Raw genomic sequence first — 13,965 nt, 5'->3', positions numbered from 1 at the left:
TATATGTCTAAGTAGTGAGTTCTACATAGTGAAACCCTGTCTCAAAGGGGGGACGGGCAGTATTAAGTATAAATTAATGAAAATAAAGTCAGTCTTTAAAAACTCCCTCGAATTTAAATAAGACCTAACACTATATTTATATACAACCTTATCCAGAAATCTCAACTTGGCCAGTTCTGAGATGACATCAAGATGGGAATTATCTAAAGTTCTAAAGCAGATATTACAAACGGGTTCCAAAGGTAAGGACGGAAACTCTTGCAGCAGCTGGAAAGACAGAATACCTGAAAAACACAGAAGAGATGTAAAGCAGATGCAACTGGAAACACAACAGCTGAAGTAAATGTAAGCAGCAGCCACACCCATCCACCCCAGCCTGGGCCGGGCATAGTAGAATGGAAAGGAAAGGAAAAGAACCAGTGAGCCTAAAGCAAACTGATTAAATATTCTTAATCTGTGGTTGATGGGGATGAGCTCAACCAGAGGATGAGAGGTTGTGAGGGCAAACTAGAGCCTTGGGGTTCACTGGGGCCATTTGAGGGGTGTGTGTGTGTGTGTGTGTATGAGAGAGAGAGAGAGAGAACAAACAGCAGGAAGCACACCTGATGAGATGAGAGCTAACGACTCCCCAAACCTAAAGAAAACCATGACCTCATGGAGTCAAGAATCTCTACAAACTCCAAACAAGGTACTGGAATCTATGCCCAGACGCATTCTAACCCAAGCCGTGGAGACCAAAGACACAGAGATGCAAGGAAGACACAGGGGTTAGGGAGACAGCTCAGGGGGTAAAGTGCTGCACACACAAACACGGGGACCCAAGTTCAGTTCCCAGCAGCCCAATAACAGCCAGGTGCAGTGACACACATGCCTGAAAACGTACACGCAGGAGAAACAGAGGGAGTCCCTAGATGAACTCCAGGCTCAATGAGGGACCCTGGCTCAAAAGACAGAACACTCAGCATTGATCTCTGAACTCATGCGCGTGCATGTGTGTGTGTGTGCGTACACACACACACACACACATGCATGCGCGCACACACACACAAATGTATACCTACACATGTACACATATGGGTATGTACACACACATTAAAGAATGTTTTTTTCAGTTGAAAGAATTCATAGGAAAACATAATGCATGACTTGCAGGGAGACAGTGACTGGAACGGCTGTCGGGACACCTAACGTTTCTAAAGTGCCGAAAGAAAAGAAATGTCAGCTCAGAATTCTGAGTGTAGTGAAAAGAACCTTCAGGAATGGGGATAAAATGAAAGCTGGCAAATGAAGGGAGCCAGAAGAATTGAGCTGCTCAGGCCATTCTTCAGCCAATGGGAATGAGGCCAGAAAGAAGCTTGAAACCTTGGGAGAAGAACAGCAGGAATGGGAGCTATTTCTCTAAACAGAATAAACTACCATTTAAATTCTTTCTGCAAAAAAAAAAAAAAAATCTCTTAAAAATCTGGAACGCTTTACCAATTTGAGTGTCATCCCTGTGCAGAGGCAGTGCTAATCTTGTCCATATCCTTCTAATTTTAGTGTATGTGCTGCTGAAGTGAGCACTATTTTTTAAGTTCTTTAAAATACGTTTCATTGTTGAAAGAGGAAGGGTCAGCACTCTGTGATGGACTTCCAGTAAGAGCACAGGAGAGATCTGTGCAGCGTACTTGGACACTGCCCTTGAAATAATCAGGTGTTGTTTCCAGACAGAGCAAGGAGGGTGTCTGTTTTAAGTCCTGAAGCAATGACTAAAAAACAAAGACATGATTTAGAGAGAGAGAGAGAGAGAGAGAGAGAGAGAGAGAGAGAGACTTTTAAAAGCTCAAAAGCCCACAAGAAATCAAGGAAAGTTGGAGAAAATAACACAATAAAAAAGCCTAAATGTAAATATGACAGTGTTAGCCTCAAACATAAAGTGGTATAAACTCATCAAAATAAAAGAGATTCTGGAGCACAGGAAAAAACATACGAGCTGACTAGACTATATGCGTGGTGAAGCAGTCACTTCAAATATAATGATATGCATAGGTTAAAAGTGAAATGATGGGAGAGGATATACCGTGAAAACAGTAATCAAAAGCCAGACAGAGTGACTACAAGGACATCAAACAACACAGACTTCAAAGCCGGGGTGGGGAAGGGGAGACGAATTACCATGATAAAAGAGTCAGTCCACCAAGAAGACATAATGTACTTAATTGTACATGCATTGAAAGTGGGTTCAAAATCCAGGAGTGGAAACCTGGCAGAAATGAAAGAAGATAGAGACAAATCCACAGTCATAACTGGAGATGTCAACATGCATGCCTTTGTTAGTCATCAGTAGAATTAGTGGGCAGAGAATCAGTAATGTGGTAAAACAACCGTGGCAACCATCAACCAGCAAGATCTGATGGACTCAGTGCTCTGCCAACCATCAACCAGCTGGATCTGATGGACTCAGTATTCTGCCTAGCAACAGTGCACAGTGCATGTTCTTTTCCAAAACAGGTAGGACAGACACCAGACCTGAGTTATAGAATAAAATCCTCCCAAACTTAATGTAATTGAAGCTGAGTATGGTCTCAAATCAATATATCTTCCACCCTAAGGAACTGGAGAGTAAGGTCCAGAGGAACATAAGGTAAGCAGAACGGAGATGATGAGGAAATCAATTAAACAGACAATAAATAAACAAAGCCCTGAAAAATCAATTAAACCAAAACGTGTTTCTTTAAAAAAATATATGAATAGAATTTGATAAACCAAGAGAGGGAGAAGACATTATTAAAAGAAATGAAATGGGGATTATTATCATAGATTCAACAAAAACTAAAAGAAAAATGAAAGAACACTATCAACAACTTTATACACACACGTTCTACAAAGTCCACAAGATGGACCCATTCCCTGAAAACCACAAACCACGCAAACTCACCCAAGATAAAATAGATCGTTTGAATAGTATTGTAAAACCTGAATCTACAGCCCAAGATAAAACAGATCGTTTGAATAGTATTGTAAAATTTGAATTGAATCTACAGTTTTAATAGTTTGAGAAGAAGAGCTATCCAGGTTTAGATGTTTTCATGAATGCATCCTTTGAAATATTTACATTAGTAGGAGAAATGAGTTGCTGGATGTTGTAGGGCATGCCTGTAGTCCATGCACTTGGGAACCTGAGGCAGGGAGGTCACCAATTTGAAATCAATTTAGGTTATATAGCAAGACTGTCTTACAAAAAGAGAAATGCACTGTGAGAAATACATAATCCCATGACATGGGAGTCTGAGAGTCTCAGACAGGAGGACCACAAGGTTGAGGCCAGACTGTTCTATATATTAATTCCTAAGCCACCCTGAGCCACAAAGTGCCTTTACACTATGGGGGAGGGGAAGGGGGAATTAAAAATCTCTTCAAGACAACAAAAGAGGACTACTTCCTAGCTCACTTTCTAAATCAACACTACTTTGATAGTAAAATAAAACATAGATTTCATGAAAAGAAAACTATAAGCCAACATCCCTCATAGACATACAAAAATCCTCAGCAGAATATTAACAATTCTAATAATATGGAAAAAGTATATACTACAACTATGAGAGGGCTATTCCAGCAATGCTTGTCAGGGTCAATATTCAGAAATGGATCAACATTATCCAGTTCCTTAATAATCTAAAGACGAAACTACATGATCATATCAACTGATAGAATTTTAACCACATTCATTCAATATTTGTAATTAAAAAAAAAAAAGCCTTGAGAGGCAAGCTTGCCACCATGCAGCATATGTGTGCTGCAGACACCCAGAGGCCCGCCTGCCACAACATGCAGCCTGGGACAGGCAGAAGACACCCGGAGACCCATTAGCCTCATGGCCTGCCTCGGCAGGAACCACTACATTGGGCAAGTGTGCTGTGGACAGATGGACAGATGGACAGATGGGAGAGAGAGAAGCAGAACAGTTTGAACGTTATGAAGAGAAGTGGAACTGGAGATGTGAGGGTGGAGAGGAACAGCCTGTTGTAAGGAGCCTGCCCTGTCACCTGAGATGAGGGTGAAGTCCCAGTCCATGATGCTACTAGGGGCCATGTCTAGATCTGTGGCCATGCAGCAACGTGGGTCTGTGTTGATGTCCATGGCTCATATTACCACTAAAGACCATGCAGAAGCCCTTGGTCTGGGCTGCTGCCTGAGACTATGGTTGTGCAGAGCTGGCCCTGCCCCTCATTGGCTGTGGCACTCTGGAGAGCTGGCCCCACCTCTCACCCACGGCAGCATTCAGGAGAGTGGGCCCTGCACCTTCATCAGGCATAACAGAGAGCTGGTGGCCTGACACCTGGAGGGCACGACCACGGAAGAGCTGGCCCCACCACTCACCCGCTGTGAGGTGGCAAGGGTGTGATGCCCCCCAACCTGAAGCAGCCAGGAGAGCTGGTCCTTAGGTCATGAGAGTGGGAGAGCTGGCCTTGCCCCTCACCTGCTGCAGCACTGAGGAGAGCAGGCCCTGCATCTCGCCTGGGCGGTGAGGTAGAGCTGTCCTTGATGGCTAAGGTGCAGGTGAGTCAGCCTGGAAGTGGGAGAGCAGGAGGGCTGGCCTAGTCCTTCACCATCTGTGGCACTCAGTAGAGTGGGCCCAGCCCGTTGCCTGGGCAGTGCAGTAGAGCTGGCTCTAGTGGTGTGGGTGAGAATGAGCAGACCCCAAAGGCAGGAGAGCAGGAGTGCAGACCCTGCCCCTTGCCAGCTGCCACATTGGGTGAGCTAGCCAGGGCAGTGCTGGAGGGTTCACTCTGATGGTGCAGGTGCCAGAGAGCTGGCAACCAACTCAGCCACTACTCCGGCCCAGATCCGGGGCTTTGAGTTGGCCCAACATCTCAATCTCTATGCATGGCTCATCTATGCATGGCTGGAGCATGTGAAAGGGCAGGTCCTGCAGAACCAAAGCTGCAGGATCTCCATGACACCAGGCAACAACAGGATATCTGCGACGAGTCCTGGTGAGGATCCAGTATTGATAGAGTAGCAGAAGCCAGAGGCCTAGAATCAGACAAATGACTCACTGCAGTGAACATTCACAAGTAAAGATGTGTGGGCAGAGGGGGACTGTGGGACACACTGACACTCTACAGCTGCCACAATGAGATGTTTTCAATGTTTTGTTTAGCTTTTAATTTTTGTTTTTTCTTTTCTTTTGGGGAAGGGGAAAATTGCAAGGACAGAGGGATTGGGTTGCATTATGTGAAATAAAGAACCAATAAACACTTTACAAAACCCTCTTGTCTAATAAAAAAAAATTGCTTCAAGTTGACAAAAAAGAAAAGATAGCCTAAAAACAAAAACAAACAAAAAAATTGGAACAATATTACAGTTAATGATGAAAGTCTAGATTCTTCCCTTTGATCAGAAATAAAACTAAGATGCCTGCTCTTACCATTCCTAATTAATACATATTTCATGCCCCAGCCTATGTAATAAGGCAAGAAAATAAAATACATAGAAGGAAGTGGTGACAGTAAGGAGACAGCCACAAGGATCATAAGCCTGACAGGAGCATGACTTTGAGGCCAGCCCGAGCTACATAGCAAGTGACTCAAAAAGAAAAAAGGAATACTGGCCCTGTGTGCAGACAAAATTATTAGCTACATAGAAAACTTCTCCTTCATCAAGGCATCTATTTTTATAATCCTGTAGCTGACAAGTGAATTTAGCAAGGTTGCAAGTCAATAGGCAAAATGAATTTTATTTCTGCATGATAGTGATTTATCCACTGAAAACCCCAAATTTTAAAACTGTAGCTACAAAAAGAGGTAGGCAGAAATTTGATAAAGTACGCACAGACTCTGTAGGCTGAGACTGTAACACACTGTTAAAGTAAACTTTACAAAACTGGACAGATGGAGAGGTAAATCATATTTAAAAGAAATCAGAGAAATTACTAGAGATACATACTATGTTCACCAGATTTTCCAATCTGGTTCAGATAATAAAGAGACTTCATAGGGTTGCTAGACACTGGATTCGATAACACAGGAATTCCTTTGCCATCTTATCAGCTCAATGGTAGAGACTTTGCCTAGCATGAGTGAGGCTTTGAGCTCTGGCACAAGGGGAGAAGTCTGCACCACCATTGTTTAGGTTGATCTTGGAGCTATATCACCAAAATTGCCTCAGACATTCACTCTGATGCTGGTATTGCTCTGCGGACTCCTAACTTGAAAATTCATGCATGAACTGAAAGAGTAAGAGATAATTACATTGACAGGCAACAGTCACAGCTGCGGATCTCTGTCAGCAAGGCCCCCTGAAAGTAGAGAAAAGGGTTCCTGGTAGCTAACTAAGATTTATTCCACAACAGCTGTCCAATAAATAACCACTATATCCACCACTAACCCCTTCGTTGGGGCTTTGAGTCATAGATAGCAAATACTTTGTGTAGCACAGCTCTTTCCAATATCAGCTTAATCCCACCCAATACTTTTGAGTACCTAGTATCACAAGAAAAGCCACCTGAGCAGTTTACCAGGACTTAACATGCAAAGTAAACCTACCTACTAAATAGAATTTAAATACTCTCATCACAAGCATCCATGCCTGCTGTAGCAATCAACAATTCTCAAATAATATCAATTCTTGAAAGAAATGCAACCAACACAGACATGTGACAGAGGCAAAGAAGGGGGTGAGTACACAAGCATGCTTGAGCGTGCTTGTGTAAGTGGGAGTGTTTATATGTGTGTGTGGGATGCTATCATTTAATTGTGTATATGAATATGTGTATAAGTGTGTGTGTGACTATGTGTTAGTGTGAGTGTAGTGAATGTGAAATGGTGAATAACTGTGCATAAGTGTGTTTGTGTGAGAGTGTGTACAAATGTGTGAGTGTGTGTGAGTATGGACGTATGAAGGGTAAAAGCATGAGTATGTGAATTTTCACTCCACAAAATCCCCTCCACAACCAAGAAACTACTTGCAGTCACTATCTTCTGGGGAGGGAAGATCCGTTTTCTCTAATGGAGAGTCACTGTGGATATCAATCACTGTCCAGGGCAGGCCCCATGCCAGGAGCAGTTGAAAGACTATATGGCTTTGTGTGTGTGTGCTTTCTGTTTTTGTTTTGTTTTGGATTTTTCTTATTGATTTTCTGTATTTAGTTTGTCCTTTTGATATTCTTTTTATTAATTTGGTCAGTTAGTTAATTTTTGTTGTTTATTTTGTTGGTTGGTTGGTTGATTTGTTTTGCTTTGTTTTGAGAGAAAGATCATGAAGTTGGGTGGTTAGAAAATTGGCTAGGACCGGAAAGGAACTGGGGAAGTTGGAAAAATGTGATCAAAGCGTATGAAAAACTAAAAATTTAAAAATTATAAGGATCTCCTTTCTTTCCTAAGTTGCTTGTTGCTCAGGTATTTCATCACAGCAACAGAAATGAAACTAGGACAGATCCCACTAAGAAAGGTCTATACTCATCCCTAGACCTTAGAGTTCCATGTCACCATATTTCCAATCATGTTTCTCCCAAGCCCCTGGCCATCCTACCAAACCATTATCTATAGCCTACAGCTCTGTATAGATCACATGCTTGCTCATTCCCAGCAAAAGTGAATAACCAAGTGTGCTAGGTAGTTCCTCCCAGCAAGAGTCTCGTCTCTTGTGGCCATCCTTCCTGGCTGTGCTATAAAAATGGATACATTCTCTGTGTATCTTCAGGTGATGCTTGTGTGTCTTTAGGCAACAATCAGGCTTGAATTTTCTCAAATTTATCTTTCTCTGTTAAAGGCTTGTAGGGCACAATCCCTGAGACCATAGGACATGCTGAGAGCAAGAATGTATTGTAGCAGTTAACAGGAACTGTGAACACTTGGGTGGCTTCTCCATGGAACTGGCTTAGCCTTCGGAGTCAATGCCATCCTTGTCATATGTGCATTAGATCCTGCTGAGCACACCCTGCTTTATGGCTTGATGGTTCAACTGATACTAAGTTTATGGTGGGCAGCTCAGATTGATTGGTTGATATGTTGGTGTCCCATGGCTAAACGTTTGATCTCTGTGGCCTAGTAGCTATACCTACCTAGCCATCGGTATTTTATAAAAATAAAAAGGATTGTACACAGAAGATATTATGCTTTCCTTCAAAATCCTAAAGGACTCTTCAGTGGTTCATTGTAGGAGTTTGCCAAAGGCTCCAAACAGCAGCTCTATTGGACATTGGACATTGGAATTTCAGGCACCATTGGTAATATGGTCCAAAAAGCAGAGTATCCTGGAACTTCACAGAGACGTCTCTTAGGCTAGCCTCCACTGCAAAGCTAGGAGCAGAGTTTTAGGCCACGTGATATAAGGAACAAATATGAAAAATGAGGAATATTATTTCCAAAGCCCAAAGGAGTCTACTACCTAGTATATCTTTTTCTTTTCTTTTTCCTTTTCCTTTCTTTTCTCTTCTTTTCTTTTTCCTTTCTCTCTCTCTCTCTCTTTCCCTCTCTCTCTCTCCCCCCCCCTCTCTCCGCCATGTACACCATCTTTCCCTGTATCCCAGGAAACATATCTTCCCCACATGAAAGGACCATTAAAATTTCACTAAGGTTACTTTTATTTTATGTACATGGATCTTTTGCCTACATATAAAGTGTATATATGCATTCATATGTGCAGTGCCCAAAGAGGTCAGAAGGGGATGTCAGATTCCCTGGAACTGGACTTACAAATGGTTGTGAGCCACCATGTGGGTGCTGGGAACCAGACCCAGGTCCTCTGCAAGAGCAGTAAATGTTCTTAACTGCTGAGCCATCTCTTGGGCCCCCAAATCTCTGAATTTCTGTCAAAATGTTTCCCATATTCTGTCACAGACTAACCAATAAGCCTGAAACACTTTCTTTTTTTTTAATTTTTAATATTTTTATTACATATTTTCCTCAGTTACATTTCCAATGCTATCCCAAAAGTCCCCCATAGCGCCCCCCACTTCCCTACCCACCCATTCCCATTCTTTTGGCCCTGGCGTTCCCCTATATTGGGGCATATAAAGTTTGCAAGTCCAATGGGTCTCTCTTTCCAATGATGGCCAACTAGGCCATCTTTCGATACATATGCAGCTAGAGACAAGAGCTCCGGGGTTCTGGTTAGTACATCATGTTGTTCCGACAATAGGGTTGCAGATCCCTTTAGCTCCTTGGGTACTTTCTCTAGCTTCTCCATTGGGAGCCCTGTGATACATCCAATAGCTGACTGTGAACATCCACTCCTGTGTTTGCTAGGCCCCGGCATCGTCTCACAAGAGACAGCTATATTTGGGTCCTTTCAGCAAAATCTTGCTAGTGTATGCAATGGTGTCAGCGTTTAGAAGCTGCTTATGGGATGGATCCCTGGATACGGCAGTCTCTAAATGGTCCATCCTTTCATCACAGCTACGAACTTTGTCTCTGTAAATCCTTCCCTGGGTGTTTTGTTCCCAATTCTAAGAAGGGGCACAGTGTCCACACTTTGGTCTTCATTCTTCTTGAGTTTCCTGCGTTTAGTAAATTGTATCTAATATCTTGGGTATCCTAAGTTTTGGGCTAATATCCACTTATCAGTGAATACATATTGTGTGAGTTCTTTTGTGATTGTGTTACCTCACTCAAGATGATGCCCTCCAGGTCCATCCATTTGGCTAGGAATTTCATAATTCATTCTTTTTAATAGCTGAGTAGTACTCCATTGTGTAAATGTACCATAATTTCTGTATCCATTCCTCTGTTGAGGGACATCTGGGTTCTTTCCAGCTTCTGGCTATTATAAATAGGGCTGCTATGAACATAGTGGAGCATGTGTCCTTTTTACCGGTTGGGACATCTTCTGGATATATGCCCAGGAGAGGTATTGCTGGATCCTCCGGTAGTACTATGTCCAATTTTCTGAGGAACCACCAGACTGATTTCCAGAGTGGTTGTACAAGCTTGCAATCCCACCAACAATGGAGGAGTGTTCCTCTTTCTCCACATCCTCGCCAGCATCTGCTGTCACCTGAATTTTTGATCTTAGCCATTCTGACTGGTGTGAGGTGGAATCTCAGGGTTGTTTTGATTTGCATTTCCCTGATGATTAAGGATGTTGAACATTTTTTCAGGTGCTTCTCTGCCATTCGGTATTCCTCAGGTGAGAATTCTTTGTTCAGTTCTGAGCCCCATTTTTTAATGGGGTTATTTGACTTTCTGGTGTCCACCTTCTTGAGTTCTTTATATATATTGGATATTAGCCCCTTATCTGATTTAGGATAGGTGAAGATCCTTTCCCAATCTGTTGGTGGTGTTTTTGTCTTATTGATGGTGTCTTTAGCCTTGCAGAAGCTTTGCAGTTTCATGAGGTCCCACTTGTCAATTCTCGATTTTACAGCACAAGCCATTACTGTTCTATTCAAGAATTTTTCCCCTGTGCCCATATCTTCAAGGCTTTTCCCCACTTTCTCCTCTATAAGTTTCAGTGTCTCTGGTTTTATGTGAAGTTCCTTGATCCACTTAGACTTGACCTTAGTACAAGGAGATAGGAATGGATCGATTCGCATCCTTCTACATGTTAACAACAAGTAGTGCCAGCACCATTTGTTGAAAATGCTGTCTTTCTTCCACTGGATGTTTTTAGCTCCCTTGTCGAAGATCAAGAGACCATAGGTGTGTGGGTTCATTTCTGGGTCTTCAATTCTATTCCATTGGTCTATTTGTCTGTCACTATACCAGTACCATGCAGTTTTTATCACAATTGCTCTGTAGTAGAGCTTTAGGTCCAGCATGGTGATTCCACCAGAGGTTCTTTTATCCTTGAGAAGAGTTTTTGCTATCCTAGGTTTTTTGTTATTCCAGATGAATTTGCAGATTGCACTTTCTAATTCGTTGAAGAATTGAGTTGGAATTTTGATGGGGATTGCATTGAATCTGTAGATTGCTTTTGGCAAGATAGCCATTTTTACAATGTTGATCCTGCCAATCCATGAGCATGGGAGATCTTTCCATCTTCTGAGATCTTCTATAATTTCTTTCTTCAGAGACTTGAAGTTTTTATTATACAGATCTTTCACTTCCTTAGTTAGAGTCACGCCAAGATATTTTATATTATTTGTGACTATTGAGAAGGGTGTTGTTTCCCTAATTTCTTTCTCAGCCTGTTTATTCTTTGTGTAGAGAAAGGCCATTGATTTGTTTGAGTTAATTTTATATCCAGCTACTTCCCCGAAGCTGTTTATCAGGCTTAGGAGTTCTCTGGTGGAATTTTTAGGGTCACTTATATATACTATCATATCATCTGCAAAAAGTGATATTTTGACTTCATCTTTTCCAATTTGTATCCCTTTGATCTCCTTTTGTTGTCGAATTGCTCTGGCTAGGACTTCAAGTACTATGTTGAATAGGTATGGAGAAAGTGGACAGCCTTGTCTAGTCCCTGATTTTAGAGGGATTGCTTCAAGCTTCTCACCATTTACTTTGATGTTGGCTACTGGTTTGCTGTAGATTGCTTTTATCATGTTTAGGTATGGGCCTTGAATTCCTGATCTTTCCAAGACTTTTATCATGAATGGGTGTTGGATCTTGTCAAATGCTTTTTCCGCATCTAAGGAGATGACCATGTGGTTTTTGTCTTTGAGTTTGTTTATATACTGGATTACGTTGATGGATTTCCGTATATTGAACCATCCCTGCATCCCTGGGATGAAACCTACTTGGTCAGGATGGATGATTGTTTTGATGTGTTCTTGGATTCGGTTAGCAAGAACTTTATTGAGGATTTTTGCATCAATATTCATAAGGGATATTGGTCTGAAGTTTTCTATCTTTGTTGGGTCTTTTTGTGGTTTAGGTATCAGAGTAATTGTGGTTTCATAGAATGAGTTGGGTAGAGTACCTTCTGTTTCTATTTTGTGGAATAGTTTGTGAAGAACTGGGATTAGATCTTCTTTGAAGGTCTGATAGAACTCTGCACTAAACCCATCTGGTCCTGGGCTTTTTTTAGTTGGGAGACTATTAATGACTGCTTCTATTTCTTTGGGGGATATAGGGCTGTTTAGATCATTAACCTGATCTTGATTCAACTTTGGTACCTGGTATCTGTCTAGGAACTTCTCCATTTCATCCAGGTTCTCCAGTTTTGTTGAGTATAGCCTTTGGTAGAAGGATCTGATGGTGTTTTGGATGTCTTCAGGATCTGTTGTTATGTCTCCTTTTTCATTTCTGATTTTGTCAATTAGGATGCTTTCCCTGTGCCCTCTAGTGAGTCTGGCTAAGGGTTTATCTATCTTGTTGATTTTCTCAAAGAACCAGCTCCTTGATTGGTTGATTCTTTGAATAGTTCTTCTTGTTTCCACTTGGTTGATTTCGCCCCCGAGTTTGATTATTTCCTGCCGTCTACTCCTCTTGGGTGAATTTGCTTCCTTTTGTTCTAGTGCTTTTAGGTATGTTGTCAAGCTGCTAATGTGTGCTCTCTCTAGTTTCCTTTTGGAGGCACTCAGAGCTATGAGTTTTCCTCTTAGAAATGCTTTCATTGCGTCCCATAAGTTTGGGTATGTTGTGGCTTCATTTTCATTGAACTCTAAAAAGTCCTTAATTTCTTTCTTTATTCCTTCCTTGACCAAGGTATCATTGAGAAGAGTGTTGTTCAGTTTCCACGTGAAGGTTGGCTTTCTATTATTTATTTTGTTATTGAAGATCAGCCTTAGTCCATGGTGATCTGATAGGATGCATGGGACAATTTCAATATTTTTGTATCTGTTGAGGCCTGTTTTGTGACCAATTATGTGGTCAATTTTGGAGAAGGTACCATGAGGTGCTGAAAAGAAGGTATATCCTTTTGTTTTAGGATAGAATGTTCTGTAGATATCTGCCAGATCCATTTGATTCATAATTTCTGTTAGTTTCACTGCGTCCCTGTTTAGTTTCTGTTTCCACGATCTGTCCATTGGTGAAAGTGGTGTGTTGAAGTCTCCCACTATTATTGTATGAGATGCAATGTGTGCTTTGAGATTTACTAAAGTTTCTTTAATGAATGTGGCTGCCTTTGTATTTGGAGCATAGATATTCCGATTGATAGTTCCTCTTGGAGGATTTTACCTTTGATGAGTATGAAGTGTCCCTCCCTGTCTTTTTTAATGACTTTGGGTTGGAAGTCAATCTTATCAGATATTAGAATGGCTACTCCAGCTTGTTTCTTCATACCATTTGCTTGGAAAATTGTTTTCCAGCCTTTCATTCTGAGGTAGTGTCTATCTTTTTCTCTGAGATGAGTTTCCTGTAAGCAGCAAAATGTTGGGTCTTGTTTGTGTAGCCAGTTTGTTAGTCTATGTCTTTTTATCGGGGAGTTGAGTCCATTGATATTAAGAGACATTAAGGAAAAGTAATTGTTGTTTCCTGTTATTTTTGTTGTTAAAGTTGGCATTCTGTTCTTGTGGCTGTCTTCTTTTAGGTTTGTTGAGGGATTACCTTCTTGTTGTTTCTAGGGCGTGGTTCCTGTCCTTGTATTGGTTTTTTTCTGTTATTATCCTTTGAAGGGCTGGATTCGTGGAGAGATAATGTGTGAATTTGGTTTTGTCGTGGAATACTTTGGTTTCTCCATCTATGTTAATTGAGAGTTTGGCTGGGTATAGTAGCCTGGGCTGGAATTTGTGTTCTTTTAGTGTCTGTATAACATCCGTCCAGGATCTTCTGGCTTTCATAGTCTCTGGTGAGAAATCTGGTGTAATTCTGATAGGCTTGCCTTTATATGTTACTTGGCCTTTTTCTCTTACTGCTTTTAGTATTCTATCTTTATTTAGAGCATTTGTTGTTCTGATTATTATGTGTCGGGAGGTATTTCTTTTCTGGTCCAGTCTATTTGGAGTTCTGTAGGCTTCTTGTATGTTCATGGGCATCTCTTTCTTTAGATTTGGGAAGTTTTCTTCTATAATTTTGTTGAAGATGTTTGCTGGTCCTTTGAGTTGAAAATCTTCATTCTCATCCACTCCTATTATCCGTAGGTTTGGTCTTCTCA

The 13,965-nt window shown here is 41.4% G+C and overlaps 1 non-coding gene across 1 annotated transcript; it reads right to left on the bottom strand.

Annotated features, from left to right (window-relative positions):
- Positions 1 to 1,456: 1,456 nt before the first annotated feature.
- On the bottom strand, positions 1,457 to 1,563 carry LOC115031704 (U6 spliceosomal RNA). The gene has a single exon (XR_003837363.1). It is a non-coding gene; the product is annotated as a U6 spliceosomal RNA (small nuclear RNA).
- Between the last annotated feature and the right edge of the window lie 12,402 nt (positions 1,564 to 13,965).

Source organism: Mus caroli, unplaced genomic scaffold (assembly GCF_978045245.1).
Source record: "Mus caroli unplaced genomic scaffold, Mus_caroli_1 scaffold_8, whole genome shotgun sequence".
NCBI classification, from domain to species: Eukaryota; Metazoa; Chordata; class Mammalia; order Rodentia; family Muridae; genus Mus; species Mus caroli.
The sequence above is the reverse complement of the archived record's forward strand: the minus strand, read 5'-3'. Positions and strand labels throughout refer to the sequence as shown.